The sequence below is a fragment of the Stigmatopora argus genome, chromosome 16, assembly GCF_051989625.1.
Source record: "Stigmatopora argus isolate UIUO_Sarg chromosome 16, RoL_Sarg_1.0, whole genome shotgun sequence".
Classification (NCBI taxonomy): Eukaryota; Metazoa; Chordata; class Actinopteri; order Syngnathiformes; family Syngnathidae; genus Stigmatopora; species Stigmatopora argus.
Window position 1 is genome coordinate 13,948,983 of NC_135402.1, and position 10,444 is coordinate 13,959,426.

Below are 10,444 nucleotides of genomic sequence, written 5' to 3' on the forward strand. Positions count from 1 at the left end.
TGATATCTTTATCAACACAAAACCCCATAATATACAATTACGCACACGCACGCACGCACACACACATATATATATATATATATATATATATATATATATATATATATATATATATATATATATATATTTATATATATATATATATATATATATATATATATATATATATATATATATATATATATATATATATATATATATATATATATATATATATATATTATATATATATCAGTGGCGGGCGGTGCATTTTCTGGTAGCGCCTTCAACGTATCAATCCAACCCTCAAAAACTATTTTATGGCTATATAACCTCTACTGCAGCTACAGCTGCGACACATAAAAATAATCAATAAATTAATGCACAAAAATTGGGTAAAATCCACTTCCTAGCAGCATTTCATGATTAAATACAAATACTGGAGCTTTTCAGACATTAAAAGCAGGCCAGGGGGTGATTTTCCCGGGAAAAGACAGCGATGAACGTCAATGGCGTACGGGCAAACATTGCCCGAAAATGGGGTAAAATCCAGCTGAAAACAGCATTTATTGATTAAATACAAATACTGGAGCTTTTTAGACATCAGAACCGGGCCCGGAGTATCATTTCCCCGGTAAAAAGACAGCGATGAACGTCGATACGTCCATACGTGAAATGACAAAAAATGCACTAAATTTAGGTAAAATCCACTTCCTAGCATCATTTATTGATTGAATACAAATACTGGAGCTTTTGAGACATTACAACCAGGCCAGGGGGGTGATTTTTCCCGGGAAAAGACAGCGATGGACGTCAATGGTGAAACGCCAAAAATTAAACTGAGGTAAAATCCACTTCCTAGCAGCATTTTGTGAGATATCAGAACTTGGCCCACAATTGAAATATTACTTAGGAATATAGCCATATTTTACTCACCAAAAATCCTTTTTACACAATATCCATCCTCCTTTCTTTCTTCCTTCTTTCCTATCGCCATCGAAGCTAATGATGAAAGTCGAGCCTGTCCTGTCATATTTCCGGCACAGTCTGTTTTGAAAATAGTATTAAATCAACACAACAATATACTTATTGCTTGTGGAGCTAAGTTAGCGCGCTGAAAGTGCCCCACACACCATTTTCCCGGCTGTAACAGGCTTGCTAGCTTCGGAGTTGACCGCCCTTTCTTAATGATGTCCATTTTTTTCTGGAAAAGTCCGTCTGGAAAAGAGCTTTGTGAGCAAACAAAATCCATTTATTTTTGCTTCTGTCGGCCATAGTGGGTGGAGTTTGCGATCTCGGCTGCCTTGGGTACTGCTTTGGCCCGCCTACTAGCCAATCATAGTTTGTGAAAGCAATGACATGTCCCAGCCAGCAAAATGTTAACCCCTATGAAAAATCATTGTGGGGTTGCCAACTCAAAATCTGATTGGTTAAAAGCAACAGTCTAGTTTAATGCAGCAGAGCCCGCAAGAACTGATTGTGAAGGCTTTGAGGCAGATCGGATCTGGCAATAAATAATGGCTGAAATGTGATTGGTTAAATGCTTCAATATGAAAACACACATCTGGAAGCAGTGCAACCAGGGAGAAAAGCAATGAAAGGAAGCTAACAGACCATTTGGAATAATAAGTATTGATGGACAAAATATAATATGATTCAGATATTTCTTAGGCCAGCAGAGAAGGCCTTGAAGGCAGGACTTTCAGTGCACTAACTTAGCTGCAACACCAAAAAGAATATTGTTGTGTTTATTTAAAGCAATTTTCAAAACGGACTATCCCGGAAATATGACAGGACAGGTTCGACTTTCATCATTAGCTTCGATGGCGATAGGAAAGAAGGAAGAAAGAAAATAGGATGGATATTGTGTACAGTTAAAAAGAATTTTTGGTGAGTATAATATGGCTATATTCCTAAATAATATTTCAATTGTGGGCCCGGTTCTGATATCTGAAAAGCTCCAGTGTTTGTATTTAATCACTAAATGATGCTAGGATTTGGATTTTACCCCAGTTTAATTTTTGCCGTTTCGCCATTGACGTCCATCGCTGTGTTTTCCCGAGGAAATCACCCCCCTGGCCTGGTTGTAATGTCTCAAAAGCTCCAGTATTTGTATTCAGTCAATAAATGCTGCGAGGAAGTGGATTTTACCTAATTTCAGTGCATTTTTTGTCATTTCACGTATGGATGTATCGACGTTCATCGCTGTCTTTTTACCGGGGAAATGATACTCCGGGCCTGGTTCTGATGTCTAAAAAGCTCTAGTATTTGTATTTAATCAATAAATGCTGTTTTCGGCTGGATTTTACCCCATTTTCGGGCAATGTTTGCCCGTACCCCATTAACGTTCATCGCTGTCTTTTCCCGGGAAAATCGCCCCCCTGGCCTGGTTTTAATGTGTGAAAAGCTCCAGTATTTGGATTTAATCATGAAATGCTGCTAGGAAGTGGATTTTGCCCCATTGTTGAAGGCGCTACGAGAAAATGCACCGACCGCCACTGATATATAGACAGATGTATATATATATATCAGTGGCGGGCCGTCAGGGCCTTCAAGGCCTTCTCTGCTGGCCTAAGAAATATCAGAATCATATTATATTTTGTCCATCAATACGTACTTATTATTCCAAATGGTCTGTTAGCTTCCTTTCATTGCTTTCCCCCCTGGTTGCACTGCTTCCAGATGTGTGTTTTCATATTGAAGCATTTAACCAATCACATTTCAGCCATTATTTGTTGCCAGATCAGATCTGCCTCAAAGCCTTCACAATCAGTTCTGCGGGGTCTGCTGCATTAAACTACACTGTTGCTTTTAACCAATCAGATTTTGAGTTGGCAACCCCACAATGATTTTTCATAGGCGTTAGCATTTTGCTGGCTGGGACATGTCATTGCTTTCACAAACTATGATTGGCTAGTAGGCGGGCCAAAGCAGTACCGAGGCAGCCGAGATCGCAAACTCCACCCACTATGGCCGACAGAAGCAAAAACAAATAGATTCTGTTTGCTCACAAAGCTATTTTCTAGACGGACTTTTTAAGGAAAAAAATGGACATCATTAAGAAAGGGCGGTCAACTCCGAAGCTAGAAAGCCTGTTACAGCCCGGAAAATGGTGTGTGGGGCACTTTCAGCGCGCTAACTTAGCTCCACAAGCAAATAGTATATTGTTGTGTTGATTTAATGCCATTTTCAAAACGGACTATGCCGGAAATATGACAGCACAGGCTTGACTTTCATCATTAGCTTCGATGGCGATAGGAAAGAAGGAAGAAAGAAAGGAGGATGGCTATTGTGTAAAAATGATTTTTGGTGAGTAAAATTACAAATATGGCTATATTCCTAAATATTATTTCAATTGTGGGCCAAGTTCTGATATCTGAAAAGCTCAAGTGTTTGTATTTAAGCTCCAGTGTTTGTATTTAATCACAAAATGCTGCTAGGAAGTGGATTTTACCCCAGTTTAATTTTTGGCGTTTCACCATTGACGTCCATCGCTGTCTTTTCCCGGGAAAAATCACCCCCCTGGCCTGGTTGTAATGTCTCAAAAGCTCCAGTATTTGTATTCAATCAATAAATGATGCTAGGAAGTGGATTTTACCTAATTTTAGTATTTTAGTGCATTTTTTGTAATTTCACGTATGGACGTATCGACGTTCATCACTGTCTTTTTACCGGGGAAATGATACTCCGGGCCCGGTTCTGATGTCTAAAAAGCTCCAGTATTTGTATTTAATCAATAAATGCTGTTTTCAGCTGGATTTTACCCCATTTTCGGGCAATGTTTGCCCGTACGCCATTGACGTTCATCGCTGTCTTTTCCCGGGAAAATCACCCCCTGGCCTGGTTTTAATGTCTGAAAAGCTCCAGTATTTGAATTTAATCATGAAATGCTGCTAGGAAGTGGATTTTACCCAATTTTTGTGCATTAGTTTATTGATTATTTTTAAGTGTCGCAGCTGTAGCTGCAGTAGAGGTTTTATAGCAATAAAATAGTTTTTGAGGGTTGGATTGATACGTTGAAGGCGCTACCAGAAAATGCACCGCCCGCCACTGATATATATATATATATAATATATTATATATATATATATATATATCAGTGGCGGTCGGTGCATTTTCTTGTAGCGCCTTCAATGTATCAATCCAACCCTAAAAAACTACCGTATTTTCACGACTATAAGGCGTACATAAAAGTCGGAAATTTTCTCAAAAATAGAGAGGGCGCTTTATATATGGACCATTTCTAAAATTGTTTTCACGATAAAATAAAATAAATCCGTCGATAGGACAACTATGGCAAGCAGCCCCCGACTCTACTATTTTCCCGTAGATAAAGTACTGCGCAGTGACTGCTTGGATATATAGTTTTTTTTGTCAATACACCCAATGGATTGTGGGCTGCTGATCGGCATCAACACTAGCTAGCTACTATTTGCGAATGGATTGTGGTCTGGCGATCGGCATCAACACAGTTGCGAAGCATGGAAGACAGCCTTGGAATAGTTACGCTAGCTACTAGCTAGCTACCATTTGCGAATGTATTGTGGTCGCCTGGACGAATGTATTAAACTCAGCGTTTTCGATGGACAAATGTTCAATTCGGACACAGAAAATGAGGACTTTGATGGTTTTGTGGGTGATGATGACGTGATTACATTGTAAAATGGCTAAATAAAGTACAACCGAACTCAGTCTTGCTTCCGTTGCCTTTTTAAAAAGGTGTTTTAGCGTGCGGGTGAAGCGTGCATTTGATGCATGTAGCACCATATTAGTGTGTTCGCCGTTGTAGTATATTGATACTGTTAGTGCAAAGTTATCACAGCCGTCAACCTGGGTGTATTGACAAAAGGACTATGTATCCCAGCAGTCACTGCGCACCGGAAATAGCGTCGGGGGCTGCTTTCGTAGACAGCGCTATTATGGTTCGATAATCATCCATAAATAATATATATATGCCATGCCTGGCTTCACGAAAAGTGGCAGGCAGCGCCGGGCTTCTTACGCTACGATTTGTGAATGGATTGTGGCCGCCTGGGTGAACGTGTCTGCTTGCATGGTTGTTCGAGCTTTTGCCAAAGCCGGCATCATTTCTAAGGAGCCACATGGAAATGACGGTGACTCTGAGAACGAAGAGAGGGGACCCGGCTTTTTGGAAGGCTCGTTTGGGCAATTGTTTAATTCGGACACAAAAAATGAGGACTTTGATGGATTTGTGGGTGATGATGAAGTGAGTGAGTTGTAAAATGTCTAAATAAAGTACAACCGAACTCAGTTTTGCTTGTGTTGCCTTTTTAAAACGTGTTTTTAGCGTGTGGGTGTAGCGTGCAAGAACTATATCTCCCAAGTCACTGCGCACCGGAACCCGGAAATAGGCTGCTTCCGGTAGCCAGCGCTATTGCGTTTCGATGTTCATCCATATATAATATATAATATATATGCGTTTATGCTTCCGGTAGCCAGCGCTATTGCGTTTCGATGTTCATCCATATATAATATATAATATATATGCGTTTAATGAAACGGTGCATGCTTTGTGTGACTAAAATACAGAAATAGCACTCGTTACTGACACTGCGGCTTAAAATACGATGCGCCGAATAGTCGTGAAAATACGGTATTTTATGGCTATAAAACCTCTACTGCAGCTAGAGCTGCGACACATAAAAAATAATCAATAAATCAATGCACAAAAATGGGGTAAAATCCACTTCCTAGCAGCAGTTCATGATTAAATACAAACACTGGAGCTTTTCAGACATTAAAACCAGGCCAGGGGGGCGATTTTCCCGGGAAAAGACAGCGATGAACGTCAATGGCGTACGGGCAAACATTGCCCGAAAATGGGGTAAAATCCAGCCGAAAACAGCATTTGTTGAATAAATTCAAATACTGGAGCTTTTTAGACATCAGAACCGGGCCCGGAGTATCATTTCCCCGGTAAAAAGACAGCAATGAACGTTGATACGTCCATACGTGAAATGACAAAAAATGCACTAAAATTAGGTAAAATCCACTTCCTAGCAGCATTTATTGATTGAATACAAGTACTGGAATTTTTGAGACATTACAACCAGGCCAGGGGTGTTATTTCCTCGGGAAAAGACAGCGATGGACGTCAAGGGCGAAACGGCAAAAATTAAACTGGGGTAAAATCCACATCCTAGCAGCATTTAGTGATTCAATACAAACACTGGAGCTTAAACACAAACATTGGAGCTTTTCAAATAATGCGTCGGCTGCAGGGGAGCGCGGCTGTCTTTGCTGTTGATTAGAATGCGAAAAAACATGTGGACCGCGTAGCGGCTGATTTGACGGTGTTGGGCATTCAGTATGCGCGCGGACCGCACGAGCGACTAAATTTTTTTGGATCCCTTCCGTGAAGACATTACAATAATTGGCCTTGGGGGTGCTGAAGCAAACTTGATGGCGGAAATGGGTTTTGCTATGCTTGCAGCATATTGTGATTATGGGGTCTTGGCAAAATATTGTGATATAGTTGGATATCGGGAGAGGAATTAATTTAGTCTTCTCTAAAAAGCGTTGTAATTGTGCACAGGAGGCGAAACATTGTACGCAGAAAGAAAAAGAGGTCGCTTAGGAATGTCAACATTGATAAGCTGCTTCGCAGCATTCGTGAAGGTCACAGTTAGCGGCTAAGAGCGTGCTTCCGTTAAACACTTCATAATAAAAGCAGCAGGGTTTCCGCAATGACCTTGGCACTTATTCTTTGGATTTAATCAGAAATGTCTTTCGAGGTGATAGAAAATCTGTTTGGCAAAGATTGATTTGGTAAAAGCTTTGGAATTGGGAATAATGCTATTATTATTATTTTATTTTTTGTTTTGTGAAGTTCAAAGGACTCTTAAATAAAGAGAGCTAGTTTTGGAGGATAAAACGATATTAATACTGTTTTTGAATGGTTGAATTGTTCAAAAATACTTTAATATAGGAGATTGGCTGGCTAAAGAAAAATGAATGGATTTTTTTTACAATATTATGGCATATTGGTGACAATTTGTGGGTCTTTTATTAAGCATTGAAAATTGTTAGTAGGAAATGCCTAGTAAAAGGTTGATTTCTCTAATTTAATTATTGTAGATTTTTATTGTGGTAACAGAGAGCTATAGGAAATAGCTCTTATCTTAAGTAAACATAGTATGGGGTGATTTGCAAATTATGTCTTAGGTATTAAGAGTTATTTGGTTGTTAAAAAGATCAGACATTAAATTAACAATACAGAAATGGCATGAGAAAATTCATGGCATTCGTCCAAATTATTAGGTAAATTGAACCTGGCTGGGGTAGATAAGATAATTGATTTAGGATAGGCATAGTTTCCCTAGAAGAAACATAGAGCGTTTTTAAGTGCACAAAAGACATTCCCTGTTTGGCCTGAAGGGGGAAATATGCTTTGGTATAGGTCATATTGATGACTATTGGGACGTTACTGTCTATTGCTTTAGGGGCATACAAATTAAGAATTTAGCCAAAACTTACTGCATTGCAATTATGGGGTTAATACACCTAAATGTTACGGTGATAACGATTGGCGATAACAAGCTTAGATAAAGGGAAATATCTACAACAAATTCTGGTGGGGCCTTTCATGGTGTGAAAAAAGTGATGAAATAAGGTCTATGTTTAAAAAATAACATCTCCGAATTATAAAACATCAACCTTTGAGAAATGCTTTAAGGCAGGGGTCTCAAACTTGCGGCCCGCGGGCCAACTGCGGCCCTCGGGACGATAATTTGCGGCCCCCGTCTTAATATGAAAGATTAATGTTCGTGCGGCCCGCAAAATTGATATGAATGACACTTGTGTTCGGAGCAATGTTCCCTCTAAGCTGCGCGCGTGCGCAATTGCGCACTACTCTCGTCTTCTCTGCGCAGTAGCAATCATATGGCGCGCAGTAAAAAAAAAATCGATTTTTTTTTATTTTATTTAATTTTTATTTATTTTTTATTTTTTATTTTTTTTATTTTTTATTTTTTATTTTTATTTTTTACCCCTTTCCCCATGATGGCGCCGTTTAAGTGGCAGCCAGTGGCAGTAGCTCTGTCCACTCATGTTTTTCGTGTTTTACAGCATGTTTTACATGAAAAATTAGAGGGAACATTGACATGCACCTGCTTGTGGCAGGTGTGATACTGGTGTGCCCATAGCGAGCAATGATGATGTCGTGACCGGATGATTCGCCTAAAGACGTTTCGCCGACGGACGTTTGACAGACGGACAGGTTGTACTAGTATTTGTTAGTTTAATGATTAAATACAAATACTAGTATTTGTATTTAATCATTAAACGCTGTTTTCAGCTGGATTTGACCGAATTTGAGAGCATTTTGAGCCGTTTGGCGAATGGACGTCTATAGACGTTTTTTTGCCTCCATCGCGATATCATCCAGTATTTGTATTTAATCATTAAATGCTGTTTTAGGATGGATTTGACCCGATTGCTGTCATTTTACGGCTCGGTTCTGCTACATCTGCCTGCCCAAGAGTGCTTATTCCCGGACTGCCATGCCCGCCCAAGAGTACTTATTCCCGGGCTGCCATTGATGGTAGACGAACATTGATTTTTACTATAATTTGGACAACACCGGTGGCGGGCCAGATTAAAAATCCTAACGGGCCGTATATGGCCCGCGGGCCGAGGTTGAAAAACTTGTACACACACGATCCGGCGGGGCGAGCGTTCGAATCCCGTTTCGGCGAAACCTCCGTTCGGCCGAATGAACGTTCGGTGGAACGTCCATTCGGCGACCTGCCCGTCTGTCAAACGTCCGTCGGCGAAACGTCTTTAGGCGAATCATCCGAGTACCGATGATGTCGCTCACACTGGTACTCAGTGCGCTCAGGGAGGTTATCTTTCTGCTCAGACCAACAAAAAATTAGAGGGAACTTTGGTTGGAATGTTTTAGCAGTGCTTTTCTTGTGGAAATCCTGATGCGGCCCAGTCTCACCCAGACTCGGCCTCTAGCGGCCCCCAGGTAAATTGAGTTTGAGACCCCTGATCTATATGCAGATATAGGGCCTAAACACGGGCGATTCCCCCTTATGTCAAGCTACAAAAGCTACATATCCATTTCAAAGGATACATATGGATTTTATAGAGAATATGTGTGGTACATAACAGTCCTAAAACAGATTGGGGAAACCTTGTTGCAGAAAATGGTCTAGATTGGCAAGCTTGGATGACACACGAAAAACCATCAGGCCTTTGATAAAATTAACCCATACGGTGGGGGCATTACAAATCATTATTCAGACTGACAAATTAACCCTTTTTACAAAATTCTACATTTGTGTCTCAACAACAATGACCATGTCTATGGAGACGGTAAGAAAATCGTCAGAGATGGAAACACCCACATCCGCCATAGTAAAATTAAAATCTGAGATGACCAGAAATGATGAATTCATTTCCGCAACGGAGTTTCCCAAACAGGAGGCTGTAAGAAATAATTGGTTATTGTTGATGGAAAATGCCTTTATTATAAATCAAACCTGTATAACATGGGGGCCGACCTCTCTTAAGAGTAGTACCCACGCAAATTACCCCTGATTGTGTAAAGGAGAAGATGTAAGCCAAAGTGTGAGAATCGAAATAATGTATACCCTGTTCCAAGAGCAAAGGGCAAAGCTAACTTTTCAACACATGTTGTGTTTGATCATTTTACCTGCTTAAACCTTACAGGGCATGGTCTGAAACTGGAGACGTGGTGTGCCCACGTCCTAAAACCAACTACACCCTGGTACCACGTTCTGACCTATGATGGTGGTGGGGTGGAAATAAATTATACGACTCCTGCTGAAACGCAGCAGGACTTTGTGCCTTGGGGTCACTGCTTTTACCAGTGTCTGTTTTTCCATCTACAGTGGAGGAGATACAATTGGCTGAAATCCAGTATGATGTTGGGTCCCTCCCGACGGCGTCGATCGGTATGGAGAGAGGGAGATCCAACATACATTGATGCGAGTGGCATCCCCCGGGGCGTACCAGATGAGTATAAGTTGGCTAATCAGGTCGCAGCAGGTTGGGAGTCTATTTTTCTTTTAAGTACCCCAAAACAAAAATTTGATAAATTACCTGCATTAGAATGTCCCAAACCTTGGAAATTATACCGAACAGGGATTTGTGGCGATAAAGGAACAACTGGCAGCCACTAGTCTGATGGCGTTCCAGGATTGTGCAGCGGTTGAAATGCTTCTTGAAGGAGCAGGGGGCGTATGCAATGTTTGAAAATGTTGCACTCAACAACACGTCCCCCACTGGGTCCCACACCAGGGCCAACGATGGCCTGCAGACCCTAAATCACAAGATGAAAAAGCATCCTGGAGTAGAATTATCCATTTGACAGATTTGTGGGATAAGGCCTTCGTACTAATAATGATTTGGCCTAATTTGTGGCATTTTCCTCCCCATCGTCTCCTCAAGGCCCCACAGCTCGAGGACACATTGT